Source organism: Protopterus annectens, chromosome 15.part0, assembly GCF_019279795.1.
Source record: "Protopterus annectens isolate FY-2018-M chromosome 15.part0, PAN1.0, whole genome shotgun sequence".
NCBI lineage: Eukaryota > Metazoa > Chordata > Ceratodontiformes > Protopteridae > Protopterus > Protopterus annectens.
This window is the reverse complement of record NC_056749.1, coordinates 459,583,223-459,605,027: the sequence shown is the minus strand read 5'-3', so window position 1 is coordinate 459,605,027 and position 21,805 is coordinate 459,583,223. Positions and strand designations below refer to the sequence as shown.

Sequence of the window (21,805 nt, the reverse complement as noted above, 5' to 3'; positions counted from 1 at the left end):
AGTAGGAAAAACAAATTTCTTCCTATTTTAGTCAGTGGTTTTGCACCTAAAGAGAATGACATCATTATAAATGGCATGTTGAAGTCTGCATTTCCAGTACCTATTTGTGCTGATTCTTACGAAATTAAAAACATTATGATTAATAATTGGATAGTTATCCTAGGAAATGCAGAATTACTTCGGGTAGTGGGTGATCACCTGCTATTCATTTATAAAAAAGTTTCTAGCATTAAATCCTTACTTGAATTTGGAGACTGTGTGACTACATCTTATGTTCAGGGACATTATGGTACCTTTGCCTGTCATAATTGTAACCAGTGCAAATTTATTAATTTTGCAAACAGCATTTATTTTAAACATTTAGACAAAACTGTTTACATTAAGAGATTTAACTGTAAGAGCACTGGAGTTGTATATTTGGCTTTTTGCTCAAACTGTGATTGCTACTATGTAGGTAAAACAGTTGGAGCATTATACAAAATGATTTATGAGCATTGTGCTACCATTAAAAAAGAAGATTATTCAAATGCCTTAGCCAACCATGCTAACGAATGTTCAAATTTTAGGAATAGGTGGACCCTATTTTATTTGTTGGCAATTTTAATACTGCATTAGAAATTAAAGAATTAAAGGGACAAATTATTTTAAGGGCTGATCAATTCCCAGGACTTAATGGTGTTAATAATATAAAATGTGTACTGAAAGATAGTGTCTTCCCATTCATTTATTTTTGGGCATTTTTTTATTTGATAGTGATTGTGTTTAATTATATTGTTTTATATCTGATTATACTGTTTCATTTTTATTGGCTTGTCACCTTAATTGTTTTCACTATATATACATATATATATATATATATATATATATATATATATATATATATATATATATATACTACCATGTTAACTCTTGTGGTCCGTTCTGAAGTTCGTACATTAAAACAAATGAAAGTGCAAAGCCAGTAGTTGTGTGGTGTGGTTCCTCACTGCCTCAGAGGCATTTATTGTTATCTACCAAGGTAATCCAGTACTGACCAGCTTTCTTCCTCTGACAGTTGATTGGCTAAGCATATCCTAAGAGGGAAGCCTTCAGCTTTTACAAGTAAGCGTTCAGGTTTTTTACTTCCAAAATGGACCTGAAACCACAACCATCTAGAAGTTAATCACAATACCATATAAAAAACAAATCTAACAATAACCGAATCAAAGATGTTGAAACCCATCTCAACTATACAAAATCTACGAGATGACAGATGGGTGCTGAAGCAGTGAGGAATTTGAGCATTTACTTTTACAGATAAGTAGGGCTTCTGCAACTGCATTATGTTTATCATTCTCTCCGCCACAGTGGCATTTTGGGTAGATTCCCAACTCTTACCCATCCTGGAAGGTCCTATCAAAGCCTGCTCTGGACCTTGAAAATGAATCCAGTTTGTAGTGCTTTGTGAAAGAATGAAAAGAGGACCAGGTTGCTGCCACTAGAATGCTTCCAGAGTCCATCCTTTTCCAATATGCCTTTGAACACAATAAGGCCCTAGTCAAGAGAGCCTTAACTTGTCTCAAAGAGATTTACCATGGTGGGAATAACAGAAAAAAATAGCAGAGGACAACCATTTTAATATTTAGATTAGAGACAGGCTAGCTTTTCTTAGACCTAGTACAGGAGCTGGCTATTCAGCATTCCTAAAGGGCTTTGTTCTGCCCAGGTAGTACCTGAGTCGCCAGTGCGCATCCAAGGTATGTAGAAGTTGGCTCCTTATTGAAATGTCAGCACTTGAAATGCCAATTGCAGGAAAAAAAAGACTGAAAAGGCAACAGGATAGGAGAGAATCTTAAAAAAAGAAGTTATGTACTCACCATAACGCTCCATCTGAGTAGTTACACTTCATTTTTCTGCAACCTGTGGGTATTCGGATCCATATCGGATCCGAGACGGCAACTTTTCAAGCATCTGCTCCAAGCTCCTCCCCCTTACCCATCACCATCTCCTACCTTCCCTCAGATCGAGTTTGCCACTACTCAGCCAATCAGCAACTCAACTTACAATAAACCATGAGAAGGTTCGGGGAAGTAGGATGGGAAAGTTGTGGAAAAATGAAGTGTAACTACTCAGATGGAGCGCTATGGTGAGTACATAACTTCTTTATCTGAAGTAGTTAACTTCATTTTATCTGCAACTGGTGGGACAGAGTCCCCAGCTACTCAAACTCCTGGGAGGCCCTCATGGAAGGATATTCCTGAGCACCGCAGAGCCAAAGGATGCTCAACCTCTGGAGATCAAATCCAAATTACAAAGACAAATGAAGGTATGTGACCTTGCCCAAGATGCTGCTGCACAAATGTCATCTAATGAAACCCTAGACCAAAAGGCAGCAGAAATTGCCATAGATCTGGTAGAATGAGCCTTAATAGGACCAGGCGGGACAGACCTTTGTCTTTGTAAATTTGCAAAACACACTGTGTAATCCATCTAGCTAAGGAAGCCTTGGAGATGGCTTTATCCAGAAAGGGTTTAGAAAAAGACACAAATAGCTGCTCAGACTTACAGAAGGGCTTTGTTCTATGTACATAAAAACAAAGTGGTCTATGAACTTCTAGCAAATGCAGTTTATATTCACCCTTGTTCTGAAAGTTTGGAAAGAAAACATGCAGGTTAATTGTTTGATTAATGTTTGATTCAGAAGCCACTTTTGGTAAGAAAGAAGGGTTTGTGCGAAGAGAAACGATGTCCTTATGGAAGATCAAGTAATGGGGCATGGCAGACAAAACCTGAATCTCAGAAACCCTCCTAGCCGATGTAAAGGCCACTAGGAAGGCTGACTTCCAGAATAAAAACTTCAAATCTACTGATGCTGCAGGTTCAAAGGGGGGAGCAACTAAAGCCTGGAGAACCAAGGTAAGGTCCCAAGGAGGAACAGAGTCCTTAATAGGAGGACGCAAAAGAAAAGTGCCTTTAAGGAAAGCCTTACACAGTCTAGAAGAGGCCAGGGCATTCATGTTTTCGCCGACGTGGAAATTCGAAATAACTGCCAGTTGCACTTTCACAGTGGAGGAACTAGCCCCTTGTTGAAAAATATTGGGTAACAAATCCAACACTACAGGAACAGGGGCTGTAAAATGATCCTGGTTTCTCTGAGAAGCCCAAATAGAGAATTGTTTCATTTACTGTGGTAAATCTTCCTAGTGGAAGCCTTGTGAGACGCCACCACAATAGCTTTTACTGAAGATGAAAGACCGGGAGTCCTGGCAAACAAGGGAGATACAGTTTTGTACCTACCATAAATGTAGATGTCCGAGAGGTATGCCTCTGCAGTCCTAACATATGGGTTGTCCTGCCTCAGGCAGCCCTTCGGTCGGCCGGATTCCAAAGTCTGGGTCTGGCCTCGGCTGATGTTGCACTTCACCCGACGTCATAGCTGCTGTCAATTGGGTATAAAGGCATCAGCCGACGCCATTTTCCTCAGTGTTTCTTGCCCCAGATGCCAGGTGCCCTCTAGGAAGGCTACATTTGGATAAATACAAATGATTCCAAACAGTAGAGAGCAAACAAAAATAAACATGTATATACATATATACAAACAAATACACCATAATAGATTCCCCCAGCTAGCTAAAAGATGGGCAAATACCCTAGGAGTACCACAGAGGGGAAGGAGGGTGGGTAATCCTGACAGCAGATGCATACCTCTCGGACATCTACATTTATGGTAGGTACAAAACTGTACTATGTCCTTCAAGGATGCATCTGCAGTCCTAACATACGGGTAGAATACCATAGCCAAACTGGGGGAGGAGGCAGTAAGATGATTATGGTGTAGTTAAGATCCTTTGCAAAACAGCAGTGGCAAAACCTGCTCGGGATCTGGAGTATAAAGGTAGATTATAATGCTTGGCAAATGTATGCACGGAGCTCCAAGTAGCAGCCTCTAAAATGTCTTTGGTAGCCACTCCTCGTAAGAAAGCTGTAGTAGTGGCTGTAGCCCTTGTAGAGTGAGGTCTGATGTTTTCTGGAGTTGTCTTTCCATGAAAAGAGTAACAAAATGTAATGCAATTTCCTATCCATTTTGAGATTGTCTGTTTTGAAATTGCTTTTCCTTCCATTCCTGTTGCATATGCTACCAGAAGCTGGTCAGTTTTTCTATTGTTCTTGGTTCTGTCCAGATAGTAGCGCAATTGCCTGTGCACATCCAAGGTATGTAGTAGTCTTTCCCCTCTGTTCTGTGGGTTGGGGAAGAATGTTAGTAGGTGGATTGCTTGGTTCAATGATACCCCGGAGACCACCTTTGGCATAAAAGTAGGGTTAGTTCTCAAGGACACTCTATCCTGATGGAAGATAAGGAAGGGTTGTACTGCCATTAATGCCTGTAATTCAGAAACCCTTCTTGCTGAAGTGATTGCCAGCAGGAAAGCAGTTTTCCAAGATAAGAACTGTAATTCTGCTGTTGCTGCTGGTTCAAAAGGGGGAAGTGTTAACTTTTCTAGCACAAAGTCAAGGTCCCATGTAGGCAAAGGTGGCTTCCTTGGAGGCTTTACATTTTTAATTCCTCTCAGAAACTGCCTGAGTAGAGGATGAGAGAAGACTGGAGGATCCATGTTGTATTCTGCTGAAATTGCTGATGCATGAATCTTAATGGAGGAGTAAGACAGGCCATTGTGGAAAAGTTCTGCTAAATATTCCAGGATGTTAGCTATGTTTGCTAATGATACATTTTCTCCTTTTGCTGCACTCCAAATGAGGTATCTTTTCCATTTGGCTGAATAAGTTTTCCTTGTGGAGGGTCTGCGAGCCTCCAGGATAATGTCTTTAACCCTCTGAGATAAATCTGGGTTATTTTGTTTTATGTAATATTCCAAGCAGCTAGCTGCAGTGTTTTCAAGTTTGGATGTAGGATCTTGAAGTTGTTCTGTGTTAGCAGTAAAGGAACTAGAGGTAGAGGCCATGCGTGTGCCGAGACATACTCCTCAGTAGCGGGTACCAATGCTGCCTCGGCCAGTCTGGAGCTATCAGGATGATCCTTGGGTGATCTTCTTTGATCTTCAGTAGCACTTTGTGCATCAAAGGAAGAGGTGGGAATGCATATGCTGTCAGGTTTTCCCAACTGAAGGATAGGGAGTCCACCTTCCAAGCAAGTGGTGGTATGTCCTTGTGCAGAATTTCCTCAATTGGTGGTTGTGTGGGGATGCGAACAGGTCTATTTCTGGTAGCCCCCATTTCTTTGTAATGGATTTGAAGATGTCTGGATGTAGCATCCATTTGTGGGCATCCGTGGTAGTTCTGCTTAAGGTGTCTGCTAGTATATTTTCTTTTCCTGGCACAAATATGGCCTGGAGCTGAATGTTGAGGTTCAGGGCCACATTCCACAGGTCCATTGCCATCCGGCAGAGAGGATATGAGTGTGTGCCTCCCTGTTTATTGATATACCACATGACTGTGGTGTTGTCCGTCCTTATCAGCAAATGACCCTGTTGAAGAAACGGTCTGAATTGCCTGTTTCACTGCCAGCATCTCTTTTTGATTTATGTGTAGGTTCAGCTGGTCTTGTGTCCATAGGCCTTGTATACACTTGTCCACCATGTGTGCCCCCCAACCGAGGTCTGAGGCGTCCGTGGTGATAGTCTGGCTTGGGTGAGGGCTGTGGAAAGGCAGTCCTCTGTTCAACTGACAGGCCTGAGCCCACCACAGGAATTCTTGCTTCAGGCATGGAATTATTGGAATTTGGGTTTCTAGGCTGTGCTTGTGCTGAGACCATAAATTCCTTAGGTACCATTGCAACTTCCTCATATGTAGTCTGGCATGTGGAATCAATATTATGCAGGATGCCATGTAACCCAGGGCTTGCAGGACTTTCCCTGCTGTAAGCTGGTTCTGCGTTGTTAATGCCATGAAATAGAGTGGTAGTTGCTTTTGCTTTTCTGCTGTGAGAAATGCCATTTGATTTGATGTGTCCAGTTCTGCACCCAAGAATGTTATCCTTTGGGATGGCACCAGCCTTGACTTTTTTATGTTGACTGTGTATCCCAGGGCTTGCAGTAGGTGGATAACCTTTTCCAAATCTTTTCTTAATTTGATCTTGTTGTCCGCTTGTATCAGGCAGTCGTCCAGGTATGGATAAATTTGAATTCCCTGAAGCCTGCAATGAGCAATTACTGATGCCAGGCATTTCGTGAATACTCTGAGGGCAGTAGATAAGCCAAAGGGCAATGCTGAGAATTGATAATGCTCTGATCCTGCAAGAAATCTGAGGTATCTTCTGCAATCTGGTCATATAGGGACGTGCAGGTATGCCTCCTTGAGATCTAGAGTCACCAGCCAAGACTCCTTGCCCAGCATGGGAAGAAGTTGCTGTAGGGTCAGCATTTTGAATTTTGGAACAATGAGATATGTGTTCAGAGCGGACAGGTCGAGAATAGGTCTCCATTGGTTTTCTTTTCTTGGTACCAGGAAAAGTCTGGAGTAAAATCCTTGTCCTTGTTCCATAGGCGGTACCTTTTCTATAGCTCTCATCCTTAGTAAGTGGTTGATTTGTCCTAGAGCATTTGTTTTTTGATTTGGTGGTAGGTTTGGCATTCCTCTCTTTCTTGGTAGAGTATGGAAGTGAAACCTGTAGCCTTTGTCTATTGTCTGTAAAATCCATTTGTCTCCTGTAATGTAATGCCAGTTTACTGAAAATAAGGCTAGCTTTCCGCCTAAGGGTGCTTCCAGTTGTTCCCTGGTAGGCGGTATCAGAGCCAAGTCACTGTGACTGTCCTGTGGAAGTGGTAGTAGCTGGATCTGTGGCAGTACTTCTCTGGTTGTTAGGCTGCCACTGGCGTCCCCTGTAGGCACCTCTGGATTGACCTCTGCCTCTTGGGCGCCTATTTCTGCCTCTCTGTGCTCTGGTGGTGTCTGGAAAGGACCAATTCTTCGAAGGCCAATTTCTGCTAAACCTCGGAGGCTGGACCTGTAAGAAATCCTTGACTGTTTGGACAGATTTTGCTTTTTCTTCCACCTTCTTTAACACTTGCTGTGCAGGGGAGCCAAACAAACTTTGTTTCTCCATGGGAGCATCTAGGAGCTTTGACTTTACATGGTCTGGTAAGGATTGCTCTTTTAACCATGCATGCCTTCTGATCACTGTACCAGTCATAGCTGATCTAAAGGAAGCCTCCAGTGCATCATAGCCGCATTTTAAGGAATGATTACTGACCTGCTGAGTGTTATGTACCAAATCCTGAAGGGACTTACAGTCTATAGGTTCAGGAGAGGACAGTTTTTTATTTAGCTGATCTAACAAAAATTCCTGATACTGAATCATGTGGAATTGACAGTTTAAGGCCCTAGCCGAAAGAGTAGCAGAAGTATAAACTTTTTTACCCCATCTCTCTAATGCTCTAGATTCTCTTTCAGAGGGGAGGGTTTTGGCAGAGGCAGCTGCTACAGCTTTGGGGCCCTGTGAAATAGTTTCAGGATCTGCAATAGGAGCCTTATACAAGTGATAGTGTGTGTCCGGGACCCTGTAGTATCTGTCGGGCTTAGCAGGGGCCGGGGGAAGAGAGTCAGGGGCAGTACAAGCATCATTAAATGCATCATCCACAACTGTTAGTACTGGAGGAATGGCTAAAGGCCTATGCTGTGGTAAATGTAAAAAGGTCCTTAGCCTTTTCCTTGAATCTGAAAAATCCTGGCCCTGCCATTGAAATTGCTCTCTCATAGCATGAAAGGTTTCCCCAAAAGAAAATTCCTCAGGAGGAGAGGCAGAAGGAATGGAGTCTTCTGCATCAGAGTCCTCATATGGAGAATAAGGGCCTTCTGGAGGATTTGAGTTTTCTGAATCATCCGAGGAATAATCTGTTGAAACTGGCTCAGGGGGCTGTGCTCTAGGCCTCTTCTCTGGAGGGGAATGAGAGGCCCTGTCAGGGTGAGGTTGGGATCCCCTGATCAAAGAAAAGAGATCCTCTGCCAGGCTGAGCATTTGGGAACTAGAGGTAGGCCTGTGTGAGGGGGTTTTAGCAGGCAAGGCCTTAGAAGATTTAGCTGCTTTAGCCCTAGAGAAAGCCTTGATAGACATAGATGCAGGGAGCCTAGCAGCTCCACGTGCAGGAGTAGATATTTCTAAAGGAATAGTATCTGACAAATCCTGAGAACCTGCAACAGCAGGTGGAATTTCAGTAGCAGATTCAGCCATGCTGTGTAAGGCCTCGGTTGTAGGAGGCATGCTTTCGGCCGAAGGAAGAACCGAGGACTCGGTTTCCGCCGAAACCGAGACACTCGCGGTTGGCTTAACCGTGGTTTCGGCCGAAACCGCGTACCGCGAGTGTCGGTCCTTTTCCTTATGCTTTTTAGCTAATTGTGAAGTCGGAGTCTCCGACGGCATGTTGTAAGCAAAAGCGGGGCCGAAAAACTCCTCTGCAAACTCCGACCGACGTCTAAGTGCCCGTTGGTTGAAGGAAGCACAGGCTAGACAAGCTGCTACGTCGTGGCCTGGGCCTAAGCAAGGAAGGCAGTAAGAGTGGAAATCCTTATGAGGTATTTGTTTCCCACAAGTTAAACAGTTATTTACTTTTTCTGACATCGGCTGAGGCAAGAAAGAGTCCCCAACGGGGTACTTAGCTTTTTAGAAGTCTTCGGTAGTAGTAATCTCTGGTTCTGACCGACCGGCACTTGCGAACAGCTTCTGCTTCGAGCACCGCGCGGCAAGAAAGACTGAGGAAAATGGCGTCGGCTGATGCCTTTATACCCAATTGACAGCAGCTATGACGTCGGGTGAAGTGCGACATCAGCTGAGGCCAGACCCAGACTTTGGAATCCGGCCAACCGAAGGGCTGCCTGAGGCAGGACAACCCATATGTTAGGACTGCAGATGCATCCTTGAAGGACATCTGGAGCAACCAAGCTGTCAGCTTGAGGCTGTCCAGGTTGAGTGGAAAAGTGCCCGAGGGATGAGAAATGAGATCCGGGCAAGGATCCAAAACCCAAGGAGGAGCTAGAAAGTACAGTTGTGTACACTTACCATAAATGTAGATGTTCGAGTGCATTCATTGTTGCAGTCATTACACTTGGGTTATCCTGCTGGCAGGCTACCCTCAGTCGGCCTGAATTCCAAAGTCTAGGTCCGGCGTCAGTTGCTGTCGCCTCTTCCCTGACGTCAGTGCGCCAAGGGTATAAAAGATGCAGCAGACGCCATTTTCTTCAGTTTTTCTTGCCCCAGATGTCAGGCACCCCCAAAAGGGTAGGCTAAAAAATATGCCAATAAAACATGCATGCACCAAAATATATTATACCTTCATCTACAAGCAAATACACCACATAGGTTGTATAGATTAGAGAAGTGCAGATACGTTCCAGTAAAGAAATGGGGGATGGTGGGTGGGTAACCTGGCCTGCAACAGTGAATACACTCTAACATCTACTTTTATGGTAGGTGTACACAACTGTACTATGTTCTTCGTGTTTCACTGTTGCAGTCATTACACTTGGGTTGAATCCCAAAGCTATGTTTGGGAGGCTGGAGCTAATATAGCATTAGGAGCGGCTATGAGTCCCTGCAGAACTGCAGTGGCAAAGCCTGCCCTGGATTTAGAGTAGAGAGGTAAATGATAGTGCTTTGTAAAGGTGTGCACTGAACTCCAGGTAGCAGTCTCTAAAATGTCTTTGGTTGGTTCTTCCCTGAGGAAGGCTGCTGAAGTGGCTGCTGCTCTGGTTGAATGTGGCCTAATGCCCTTAGGCACTGGCTTGCCATGTTGTGAATAGCAGAAACAAATGAGTGGCCTATCCACTTAGAAATAGTCTGCTTTGAGATAGCCTTTCCTTGTGATCCTGCAGCATATGCCACTAGTAGTTGCTCTGTCTTTCTGAAAGCTTTGCTTCTGTTCAAGTAGAAGCGTAGTTGTCTGTGTATGTCCAAAGAATGCAGAATTCTCTCCCCCTTATTCTGTGGGTTTGGATAAAAAGTAGGCAGAGTAATAGTTTGGTTAAGGGCCACAATGGACACTACCTTAGGCATAAATTTTGGGTTTGTCCTCAGAGGAACCCTGTCTGGATAAAAAATGATAAAAGGTTCCACAGCCATGAGTGCCTGTAGCTCTGAGACTCTTCTTGCAGAAGTTATTGCTAGGAGCAGAGCTGTTTTCCAAGATAAAAACTTTATATCAGCTGTAATGGCTGGCTCAAAAGGAGGCAGGGTGAGTTTTTCCAAGACGTAATTGAGGTCCCATGCAGGTACTGGTGATCTCCTTGGAGGCCTTAAGTTTTTGGCTCCTCTGAGGTACTGCCTTAACAAAGGATGAGAAAAGATTGGTGGCTCTGTATTGTAATGAGCCGAAATGGCAGAGGTATGAATTTTAATTGATGAAAAAGATAGGCCTTTGTCCAGCATCTCAGTTAAGTATTACAAAATCTGAGGAATATTTGGTACAGCTGTGTCAATTCCTTGTGCCTGGTTCCAAGCACAGAATCTCCTCCATTTTCCAGCGTAAGATTTTCTGGTACTAGGCCTTCTGGCCTCCAAAATGACATCCATCACAGCTTTAGTGAGAGGCGCATTTTGTACGACTACATTATCCGCCATGCTGCCAGATTTAAGGTCTTTAGCTGGCTGTGCAGGATCTGATTGTTTTGTTGGGATAGTAGATGAGGTATTTGAGGCAAGGTCCAAGCCGGGCATTGAGACAAGTTCCTTAGGATTGGATACCAATACTGGCGGGGCCAGTTTGGGGCAATCTGTATCATCTTTGGCTTCTCTTGTCTGACCTTTAGGAGTACATTAGGGAGGAAAGGCAGTGGAGGAAAGGCATATACTGCTAAGCTTTTCCAGTTGAAAGATAGGGTGCCCACTTTCCATGCTTGTCTGTGATAAGTCCTTGTGCAGAAAATTTTTAGTTGGTAGTTGTGAGAACAGGCAAATAGATCTATCTCCGGGCATTCCCATTTCCTTGTTATCATGCTGAAGACTTGTGGATCCAGTTTCCACTCGTGGGGATCCATGAGGTTTCTGCTTAGTTCGTCTGCCAGAGTATTTATCTTTCCTGGCAGGAATTGTGCCTGCAGATGTACTTGGTAAGTCAATGCTGTCTCCCACAAAGTCATGGCTAGTCTGCAAAGGGGGTAAGAATGAGTGCCTCCCTACTTGTTTATATACCACATGACCGTGGTGTTGTCTGTCTTTATCAGAAGATGTCCCAGATGAAGTAGGTCCTTGAAGGCTGTGAGGGCATTCTGAACAGCTAGCATCTCTTTTTGAATGATATGTAGATGCATTTGGCTTGCGGACCATGTGCCTTGAATACACCTTCCTGCCATGTGGGCCCCCCAGGCTTAATCTGATGCATCCGTTGTTAATGTCTGCCTGGCTGGGGATAAAGTGAATGGCTGCCCCTTGTTCTGGTGACAAGCCTTCGCCCACCATCGAAACTTCTGTTACAGGCAGGGAATGAGGGTAATTATTGTTTCCAGACTGTGGCAATGTTGAGTCCAAACACTTTTTAGGTACCATTGAAGTTTCCTCATCTGCAGTCTCGCATATGGAATTAGTAGAATGCAGGATGCCATGAAGACCAAAGCTTGCAGAATTTTTCTTGCAGATAACTGGGCCTTTGTTGCCAACAGGTTGAAATAGGTAGTCAGTTGTCTTTGTTTGTCTGGCGTGAGATAAGCCATCTGGGCAGTTGTATTTACGCTTGCACCCAGAAATATTCTCTCTTGACAGGGTACTAGTTTTGATTTCTTTTCGTTGACTGTGTACCCTAGGTCTGTTAGAAATCTCTTTACAAACGCCAGATGCTGTAGCAGAATGTCCTTATTCTCTGCTTGAATGAGGCAGTCGTCCAAGTAAGGATATATTTGTATTCCTCTTTGTCTGTAGAATGCAATTACTGGTGCCAGGCACTTTGTGAAGACCCTGGGCACAGTAGATAAGCCAAAGGGCAGTGCAGAGAATTGGTAGTGCATTGAGCCAGCTTTGAATCTGAGGTATCTTCTGCATGTTTGTCTGATTGGGACATGCAGGTATGCCTCTTTTAGGTCTAAAGTCACAAGCCAAGACTTCTTGCCCAGTATGGGCAGAAGTTGCAGTAGAGTCAACATTTTGAATTTTGGTATATCCAGAAATGTGTTTAGAATAGATAGGTCCAGTATTGGTCTCCAGGTCTTGTCCTTTCTTGGTACCAAGAAAAGTCTTGAATAAAATCCTTGTCCCTGCTCTTGCTGTGGCACTTGTTGAATGGCCCTCATGTCCATGAGGGATGAGACTTGCTTTTATGCCTCTGTCCATTGATGTTTTGGCAGATCTGGCCAACCGTTTGCCCTTGGCAGGGTATGGAAGTGAAACTTGTAGCCTTGTGATACTATGTCTAAGACCCATTTGTCCTGGGTTATTATGTGCCAGTTTTGAGAAAAAAGTGCTAGTTTTCCCCCTAAAGGTGCTGCCAGAAGATAAGTGCTTGGTGCAGGCAGGGGGAAGTCATTGGGACTGTTTCCTGTATGGCTGCGATTTGTCTTCTCCACTTTTGGAGGTAGAAGCACCCCATTGTTTAGACCTGTACGAACCTTGGGGCTGGGATCTGCCTCTTGGGTGTCTGTATCTGCCCCTTTGTGGTCTGTCTGACACTGGAAAGGACCAATTCTTTGTAGGCCAGTGTCTGCGAAATCTAGGAGGCTGTACCTGTAAGAAATCCTTAACCGTTTGCATAGATTTAGCTTTGTCCTCCATTTTCTTTAACACCTCTTCTGCTTTAACACCAAACAAGGTATCATGCTGTAATGGAGCATCTAATAATTTTGCTTTGACATGATCAGGCAGATTTTGTTCCTTTAACCAAGCATGCCTCCTGATGACAAAACCCATAACAGCGGCCCTGCAGGAGGCCTCCAAAGAATCAAAACCACATTGCAAAGTATGCTTTCCAACTTGTTCAGCTGCATGCAATAAATCCTGCATTTCTTTGTTTTCTGCACATTCAGAATTTATCAACATTTTCTGTTTAAGCAGTGACATAATATATTGCTGATATTTGAGCATATGCAACTGACAATTTAAAGCCCCTATAGCTAAGGTAGCAGAAGTGTAAATCTTGTTTCCCCATCTGTCCTGTCTGAGGGGGTAGGGTTTTTTGCAGTGGAAGCCTTGACCCCTTTGGGACCCTGAGAGATAGTTTCTGGGTCAGCAGCATGGTTTTTGAAAAGGAATTTATGAGAGTCATGAACCCTGTAGTACCTGTCCGGCTTAACAGGAGCTGGAGGTAAGGAGTCAGGGGTCAGACTAGACTCTGAAAATACATCATCTACAATGTCTAACACAGGTGGAATAGCTAGGGGCCTGTGTTGTGGTAGTAAAAGGAGGTCTCTAAGCCTTTTCTTAGATTCTGAAAAATCTTGGCTCTCCCGGTGAAAATGCTCCCTCATGGTATGCAAGGTTCCCCAAAAGAGTAATCCTCAGGAGGAGAGGCTGAAGGGATAGATTCTTCAGCATCAGAATCCTCATAGTGAGGAAGAGAGTATTCCTGATCAGAAGAGGAATCAGATGAAATGGAAACCTGATGTGAAGATTCATATTCTGTCTCTTGCCTAGGCCTTTTATCAGGTGGGGTATGGGAACCCCTGATCAAAGTAATTAAGTCTTCGGCCATTTTGACCATCTGTTTTTTGGGCATGGAAGCCTGTCCATGAGGCTGTTGTACTTGTTTCTTTGTCTTTCAAGGTGCTTTAGTCTTTGCCTTTGAAGCTGAAGTCGTTTTAATGTTTAATTGAGTAGGTCTGAAAACACCCTCAGAAGCCGATGCCTGCTCAGCGGCTCCGGACCCATCTGAGGGAACAGTCTCCGAAGGTCCAATACCTTGAGCTTCCAGTGGCCTAGTCGACTCCACATGGGAGTCGGTAGCGGCCTGCGGGTCTAAAGTAGCGGGCGTCAGAGGTTGCGAAAGCGCCTCACTGAGAACCGGTGACTGGCTTAGAAGCCGCCTCGTCGTCGGTTTTGGACCTTGAATGCCTGTCCTTTTCTTTGTGTTTCTTGTGAATTCCGGTAGTCGGATGCCTATCCGACGACATTGTATAATTAAATCTTCTGCCAAAATAGTGTAATGCAAAAAGTACAGTTTTGTACCTACCATAAATGTAGATGTCCGATAGATATGCAACTGCAGTCATAACATATGGGTTGTCCTGCCTCAGGCAGCCCTCGGTCGGCCGAATTCCAAAGTCTGGATCCGGCGTCGGCTGGTGTCGCCTCCTCTCCGTCACCACGGCTGGAGTATAAAGGCATCGGCCGACGCCATCTTCTTCAGTGTTTCTTGCCCCAGATGCCAGGTGCCCTCTAGGAAGGCTAAATTTGGTAAATGGATAAAAAATAATACCAAACATGCACAACAGTAATAAACAGATACACCATAGGAATACCCCCAGCTAATGGGAAAAGGGGTAGGGACCCAAAAAGAAGGATACAGAGGGGTAGGAGGGAGGAAATGACTGCAGTTGCATATCTATCAGACATCTACATTTATGGTAGGTACAAAACTGTACTATGTCCTTCAAGAATGCAACTGCAGTCATAACATATGGGTTGAATACCATAGCCAAGCTGGGGGTGGATGGAACTAAGATAAGGATGGTGTAGCTAAAATCCCCTGCAGGACTGCTGAAGCAAAGCCTGCGCGGGATCTGGAATATAAGGGCAGGTTGTAGTGCTTGGTAAATGTTTGCACGGAGCTCCATGTAGCGGCCTCTAAAATGTCCTTTGTTGCCACTCCTCTTAGGAAAGCTGTGGAAGTGGCCATAGCTCTGGTGGAATGTGGCCTAATATTGGCTGGCACACCTTTTCCATGGAAAGAATAGCAGAATCTGATGCAATGTCCAATCCATTTTGAAATTGTTTGTTTGGAGATTGCTTTTCCTTGCACTCCAGCAGCATAGGCTACAAACAGTTGGTCAGACTTTCTGGTGGCCTTAGTTCTGTCCAAGTAGTAACGTAGTTGTCTGTGTATGTCCAAAGTATGCAGTAGCTTTTCCCCCCTATTTTGAGGATTGGGGAAGAATGCAGGCAGGTGAATAGCTTGATTTAGAGACACCCTGGAAATAACTTTGGGCATGAATGTAGGATTGGATCTTAGAGAAACTCTGTCTTGATGAAAAATGAGGAAGGGAGGCACTGCCATGAGTGCCTGTATCTCCGAAACTCTTCTTACAGATGTGACTGCCAATAAGAAGGCCGTCTTCCATGAAAGAAACTGCATTTCTGAAGTTGCTGCTGGCTCAAATGGAGGAAGAGTTAATTTTTCCAACACATATAAAACACGCTAAACACGCGTTTTCCAGCTTGTACCAACTCAGCACAGATCCTCGTGGTGGCCTGCAGAGTGATCCAAGCAGCAGAGAGCTAAAAGAGTGACTTTCTACCAGATATAAGTATTTTTTGTGGCCTTCCCACTGTTATTAAGCTAGCGACTGCATTTTGCCTGTTTTACTGCTACTTTAAGTGATTTCTGCATTTTACACTGTTTATTGCACTTTAAGTTACTAATTGTTGCAAATTGTTTCTGTAGGCTACACACTAAAGTGCGCTAGCCGATTTACAGCATTTATAGCATTTACTGTCTGCTTTTTTTTCCTTATCTCTGTAATAAAACAAAAAATCTCTTGTTTTCCGCCTTACTGAACTAGAGTAGTCCAGTTTCAGAGTTGCTGATCCCTGGGCTTTGTTTTTAGTTCCTGTTACTGATCCATTGCCTTATTAGGAAGGAGGGAAGTTTCTTTGCTTACCAGTGGGAGTGGGAAGCACTGAGCTCTTTTGCCCGATTTGGTGAAGTTTCAGCCAGAAACTAGTAGTCCATTGGTCGTTTTGGGCCAATTCCTACCTCCCTTCAGCCCCCTGCTATAGAACACGCTAAACGCGTGTAAGCGCGATGAAGCTGAGTTACCACTGTTGCACACAAGAGCAGCGGTTAAACTATTTGGGCCATCTAAATTCCACTCTTCCAATTTTCCCTTAGAACTACCTTCCTCGAGCTGTACTGCTGATCTAACCAGCATATCCTATAACTGAAAAGTTCATCTCTACTTGATTCCCAAGTAGACTATTCTCTATCTGTAAAGCCTAGCACTTACTCCTACAGTACTTGCACCTTGATAAAGCACTCTTATTATAGATAGTACCCCACCAGCCTAAAACCCACTTCCCCCGGAGTCCTCTGAAAGTCTCTTTATCTACTACTTCTAGTATGTCGAGGGATCAGTTGCTAGTGTCCTCTCCAGCTCAACTGGTGAACCTGGGAATATTGAGGCAATGTTACAATTGCCTCATGTACACAGACAATCCTCTCCTTCTCCCACAAAACACAAATACATGCGAGAGATGCAACTATACGGCCAAACTGGAGGCTGAGCTCTCTCAACATAGGACTGGCAAGACCAGACAGGAGGAGAAGGTAACCACACACAATACATACCCAGTCACACATGGTACCATCACAACTTCAAATCATACACATACTCACACAAAGACATACTGGAGGCTCTGATCAAAAATTTACCAAAACAGCAGAGGCCACCAAAGCAGACACCCAAACAACTACCACCTCACGACCCAACACATGCAACACATAGACCACACAGTCAGAGTGTCAAACAGTCACAGCCCTTAAGGCCAAACAAAATGCCAGACACACTTGTCATTGGTGATTCCATAGTCAGACACACTGACGTCCCGCTCACCAGACAGAGTAAAGAGAAGGTCACAGTAAGCTGCCTGTCGGGCTAGAATCCACCACATAACGCAAGCACTCAGGTCTCTCAACAGCAGGTACAACGACTCAGTCATTGTCCACGCTGGTGTCAACGACCTGAGGCACCTCCTTGGACTACATGAAAAGGGACATCGAGGAGCTTTCTGATTATGTAGCCCAGGCAGGTATGACCCTGACCTTGAGCAGTATCCTACCTTCACCTAGAATGATGCCACAATACAGTGATAAGATGATCAGCTTTAATAATTGGCTTAAATTCTGGTGTCATTCAAAGGGGATCCAATGTCTGTCTGCCTGGGATGACATGCTGGACAAGCCACGCTGCTTCATAAGGGACGGCTTGCACCTGTCACCCTGGGCTTCCGGATATTGGCAAAGGCTCTTGCCACCCCATAGTGCCTTTTTAGGCAAGGCTCAAATTCTAAACCTACCACCCTAGAACACCAAAAGGAAAAAACTAAGGGTAATGCTGCTCAATGCCAGAAGTCTCAATCTCAAGATGCACGCACTCGAGGCCCTTCTCAATATGGAGAACATCGATGTCTGTGCTGTGACAGAAACCTGGTTCAAGGCTCCTGAGAGCACCCCATCACTAACATATTTCATCTCATATCATGCGTTCCGCCCCAAAATCCGGACAACACCAACAAAGGCGGGTGGGTGTACATATTCATAAAGGACACCCACAGCTCAAGATTGGTGGCAACGCGATGCATCGGAGACCATCCAGGTGCAATTAACCATAGGCAAGACTGCTCTGCAATTTGTAGCATGTTACAGGCCACCATCTCAAACTCAGGAACCTCACATGGCCTTCCTGAAAACATTGGAGGATAAATGTATCTCCAAACACCATCATACTAGGTGACTTCAACTACCCTAATATAGACTGGGAACACTACTCAAGCCCGAACACTCTAGCCCAAAGATTCCTGGAGTTCATAAACTCAAATGCCATGGAACAACTAGTCACCATCCCCACAAGAGGAGAAAACATACTTGATCTCATCATCACGAACATGGGATCAAAATGTTCAACACCGAAGTATACCCCTCACTGGTGAGATCAGATCATAAACTAATCTCGCTGGAGGTCCTCATCCCCTCACCTGAAACAAAAAAGACCACAGTGAAAAACTTCTCAAAAGCCGATTTCACACTTCTAAAAACTAGTGTGGTCTCCTTTAAGGCCCCTGAGCCAGTGGTAAACATTACTCAAACCGCTGAATCACTTACAAATGCCTTCTACCAGCACCTACAGGACTGCATGGATCAGGCAATCCCAAACAAAACTAAGACTCTCTGTACCAAAGGCAAGCGTCCAGTCTGGTGGACCCCAGCCATAAACAAGCTCTACAACAAAAGGAGGAAGCTACTACAAGATAGAGCAAAATCCTTGAAAGGTAAGACACCTTTGATCATTATAAGTAAAAAACTAAGAGCTCTCATAAAATCATCCAAGGCAAAATTTGAGAGAAAAATCGCCAAGGACTCTAAAGAGAATCATAAGGCCTTCTTTAGCTATGTTAGAAACCTAGGAGGAAACTCCCAGATATGCTCAGAATTAGTTCAAAATGATGTGAAAATTACTGAACCTACACACATTGCCAACATACTGGCTGACAGGTTCAATGCAAACTTCTCCCCCCCCCAAAAAGGAGAGATGTCTATTCCAGAGGATTGTAGCCCCCCAAACATCTCCAACGCCCAGGTGAGAACTGCCCTCACTAAGGCAAAAAACACAGCATCCATGGGACCAGATGGTGTCCCCGGCTGTGTGTTCACAAACTCAACTAGGAATTAAACCCACAGTTAGGACAGCTGTTTAATCTTAGCCTCACCTCAGGATACATACCCAAGGAGTGGTGCACGGCGACTGTGGTCCCACTTCATAAGGGCGGTGCCTCCACAGACCCTGGAAATTACCGCCCCATTAGCTTGACAAGCCTTATCTGCAAAGCCATGGAGAGGATCATAATGGAACTCATAAATAAAGACATAGGGAACTTGCAGACTTTGGATCCAACCCAGTTTGGCTTTGTCAAAGGCAGATCCTGCCTCTTAAACTTGGTTGACTTTTTGAGACAGTCACCAAGGCCATTGATGAGGAAAGGCAGTCCATACAGCCTACCTCGACCTGGCAAAGGCCTTCACACAATACCCCACTCCGGTATCATCGAAAAACTCATCAGCTTGAATGTAAACCCATACATCACAAGATGGGTTGCAAACTGGCTAAGTGACAGAACCCACAGGGTCAGAGTTGCTGGAGCCATGTCAGACTCAAAGCCTGTCACAAGTGGTGTCCCACAGGGCTCAGTCCTGGGTCCACTCTTGTTCGGCATCTACTTTTCTGAAGTACAAGCAAACACAGGAGGGTTATGGCTGACAAAGTTTGCAGATGACTGCAAACTGGCCATAGTCGAAAACACATCTGACACAGATATCCTCCAGAAGGGCCTCACAGAAAGCGGATAACTGGTGCCAGAGCCATGGCCTGAAGTTAAACGCCAAAAATGCATAGTCATACCTTCGGGAAAAACAAGGTTACCCTAGCTACCATATAGGTGGCAATCCACTGAGCACAGAAAAAGTCATCAGGGATCTGGGGACCCAGGTTGACAGTAGCCTTTCGGTTGACACTCATGTTGCTAAAGTAGTTAGGAAAACCTTCTATATCGCCCACCTGATCATGAAGGGATTCACATCTAGATCAAGGGAGGTCATCGTCCCCTGTACTCATCACTCATTAGACCTATGATTGAGTACAATGCCCGTTCGAATGTATCTGACCAGACACCTGCTGCAGCTTGAAAGGCCCCAAAAGTTCCTCACCAAAAGGATAAAGGGTCTCAAAAATATGTCTTATGCTGCCCGACTGAAAGAACTCCAGCTCTATTCAGTCTCATACGCGTGCTCAGAGGTGACCTGTGCCTGACATATAAGGCCATGTCAAACCCAGATTTGATGAATATGCTTCACCTCAAAAAATCTAGATCCCTCAGAACCACAAGGGCGGGAGACTTAAACCTTGACACTGTTATAAATAGAATGTGCTGGAGGGACAGATTCATCACCCAGAGACTCCCTATGCTGTGGAACAAAATCCCGGTACATGTGAGGCAGAGCACCTCTCTGGCCTTGTTCAAGAGGAATCTTGACCAATGGATGGGAGATTGCAGATATACCCCAGGGATTACTTCAGTGTCACTGCTTGACAGAGGCACAGCAAAATGATAGGCATAGTTTTTATTCAAACTAAAGGGGTGGCGAAAGCCACATAACTATGGGCTAGGCTTATAAATGCCCTTGGGCAGATAGCCTAGTATGAACCTATGAACCTATAATTGAGGTCCCATGCAGGTACTGGCTGTTTTCTGGGAGGTTTGATATTCTTTATTCCTCTTAGAAACTGTCTTAGCAAGGGATGAGAAAACACTGGAGGGTCACAGTTGTATTTTGCTGAGATTGCTGAGGCATGAATCTTTATTGAAGAGTATGAAAGTCCAGAATGAAGTAGTTCTGCCAAGTATTCTAAAATCTGAGGTATATTCGGTAATGCTGTGTCCTGACCCCTGTTGGCATTCCAGATGCTGAATCTCTTCCATTTGGCTGAATATGTTTTTCTTGTGGAAGGTCTGCGTGCTTCCAGCAAGATTTCTTGAACCGATTTTGATAGAGAGTTAGGTGGAGAAGTCATGTTAGCCTCCAGGCTGTCAGATGTAATGATTTCAGGTCTTGATGCACAGTCCTGTAATTGTGTTGTGTTAGGAGCAGGGGCCATAGGGTCAGAGCCCATGGTTTGGTCCGAGTTATGATCAATAGCAATGGGTACCAGTGTTGCCTTGGCCAGTCTGGAGCTATCAAAATACCTGTTGGTTGTTCTGCTTTGATCTTCAGTATCACCTTGGTCAGCAGAGGCAGAGGAGGGAATGCATAATTTTTTAGAGAATTCCAGCTGAAGGAGAGAGCATCCGTTTTCCAGGCTAGAGGATGGTGAGTCCTTGTGCAGAACTTTTTCAGGTGATGATTTAAGTGGGAGGCGAAAAGATCTACATCCGGTCTTCCCCATGTCTTTGTCAGTTGAGAGAAAATGTGAGGGTGCAACATCCATTCGTGTGGATCCATGAAATTTCTGCTCAGGTTGTCCGCCAGTACATTGTCCTTGCCTGGTACAAACTGGGATTGTAAATGTATCTTCAGGCTCAGGGATTTTTCCCAGAGAAGCATTGTTAGTCTGCAGAGGGGATAAGAATGAGTGCCTCCCTGCTTGTTTATGTACCACATGACAGTGGTGTTGTCTGTTCTTATCAGCAAATGTCCTTGTTGTAGTGATTTTTCGAAAGTCTCGATTGCATGTATCACTGCCAACATTTCCTTTTGGTTTATGTGCAGATGTCTTTCCTTCGGGGTCCATTGCCCTTGAATGCATCTGTCCTCCATGTGCGCCCCCCCATCCATGGTCTGAGGCGTCTGTTGTAATCATTTGGCCTGCTTGAGGTCTGTTGAAAGACATGCCTTTGTTTTGCTGACTGGCTTGAGCCCACCATAAAACTTATTTTTGCAGACATGGAATAAGTGGGATTATGTCCTCTAGGCTTTGGCTGTGTTGAGACCATAAGTTTTTTAAATACCATTGCAGCTTTCTCATATGAAGTCTTGCCAAAGGTATCAGAAGTATGCAAGATGCCATGAACCCCAGGGCCTGCAGGATTTACCTTGCAGTCAGCTGGGAGAGTTTTGCTAGGCCTTTGAAGTTTTGACTTCTGGATGTTGACTGTGTATCCAAAGGCCTGTAGTAGATGCATGACACAGTCCAAATTTTTTTTTAAGGTTTGTTTGTTGTCTGCTTGTATGAGGCAGTCGTCCAAGTAGGGGTATATTTGAATCCCCTGCAATCTGCAGTGTGCCACTACTGATGCCAGGCATTTCGTGAACACTCTGGGCGCAGTAGATAAGCCAAACGGCAATGCTGAGAATTGATAATGCTCTGTCCCTGCAAGAAATCTGAGGTATCTTCTGCAGCTTTGTCTGATTGGGACATGCAGGTATGCCTCCTTGAGGTCCAGAGTGACCAGCCAAGACCCCTTGCCCAG

At 44.6% G+C, this 21,805-nt stretch overlaps 1 protein-coding gene across 1 annotated transcript in view; it reads right to left on the bottom strand.

Annotated features, from left to right (window-relative positions):
• The window catches only part of LOC122789760 (heat shock factor protein 3-like), a 1,295,435-nt gene that overhangs the window by 109,114 nt on the left and 1,164,516 nt on the right, over window positions 1–21,805 (bottom strand). The window lies entirely within an intron of this gene.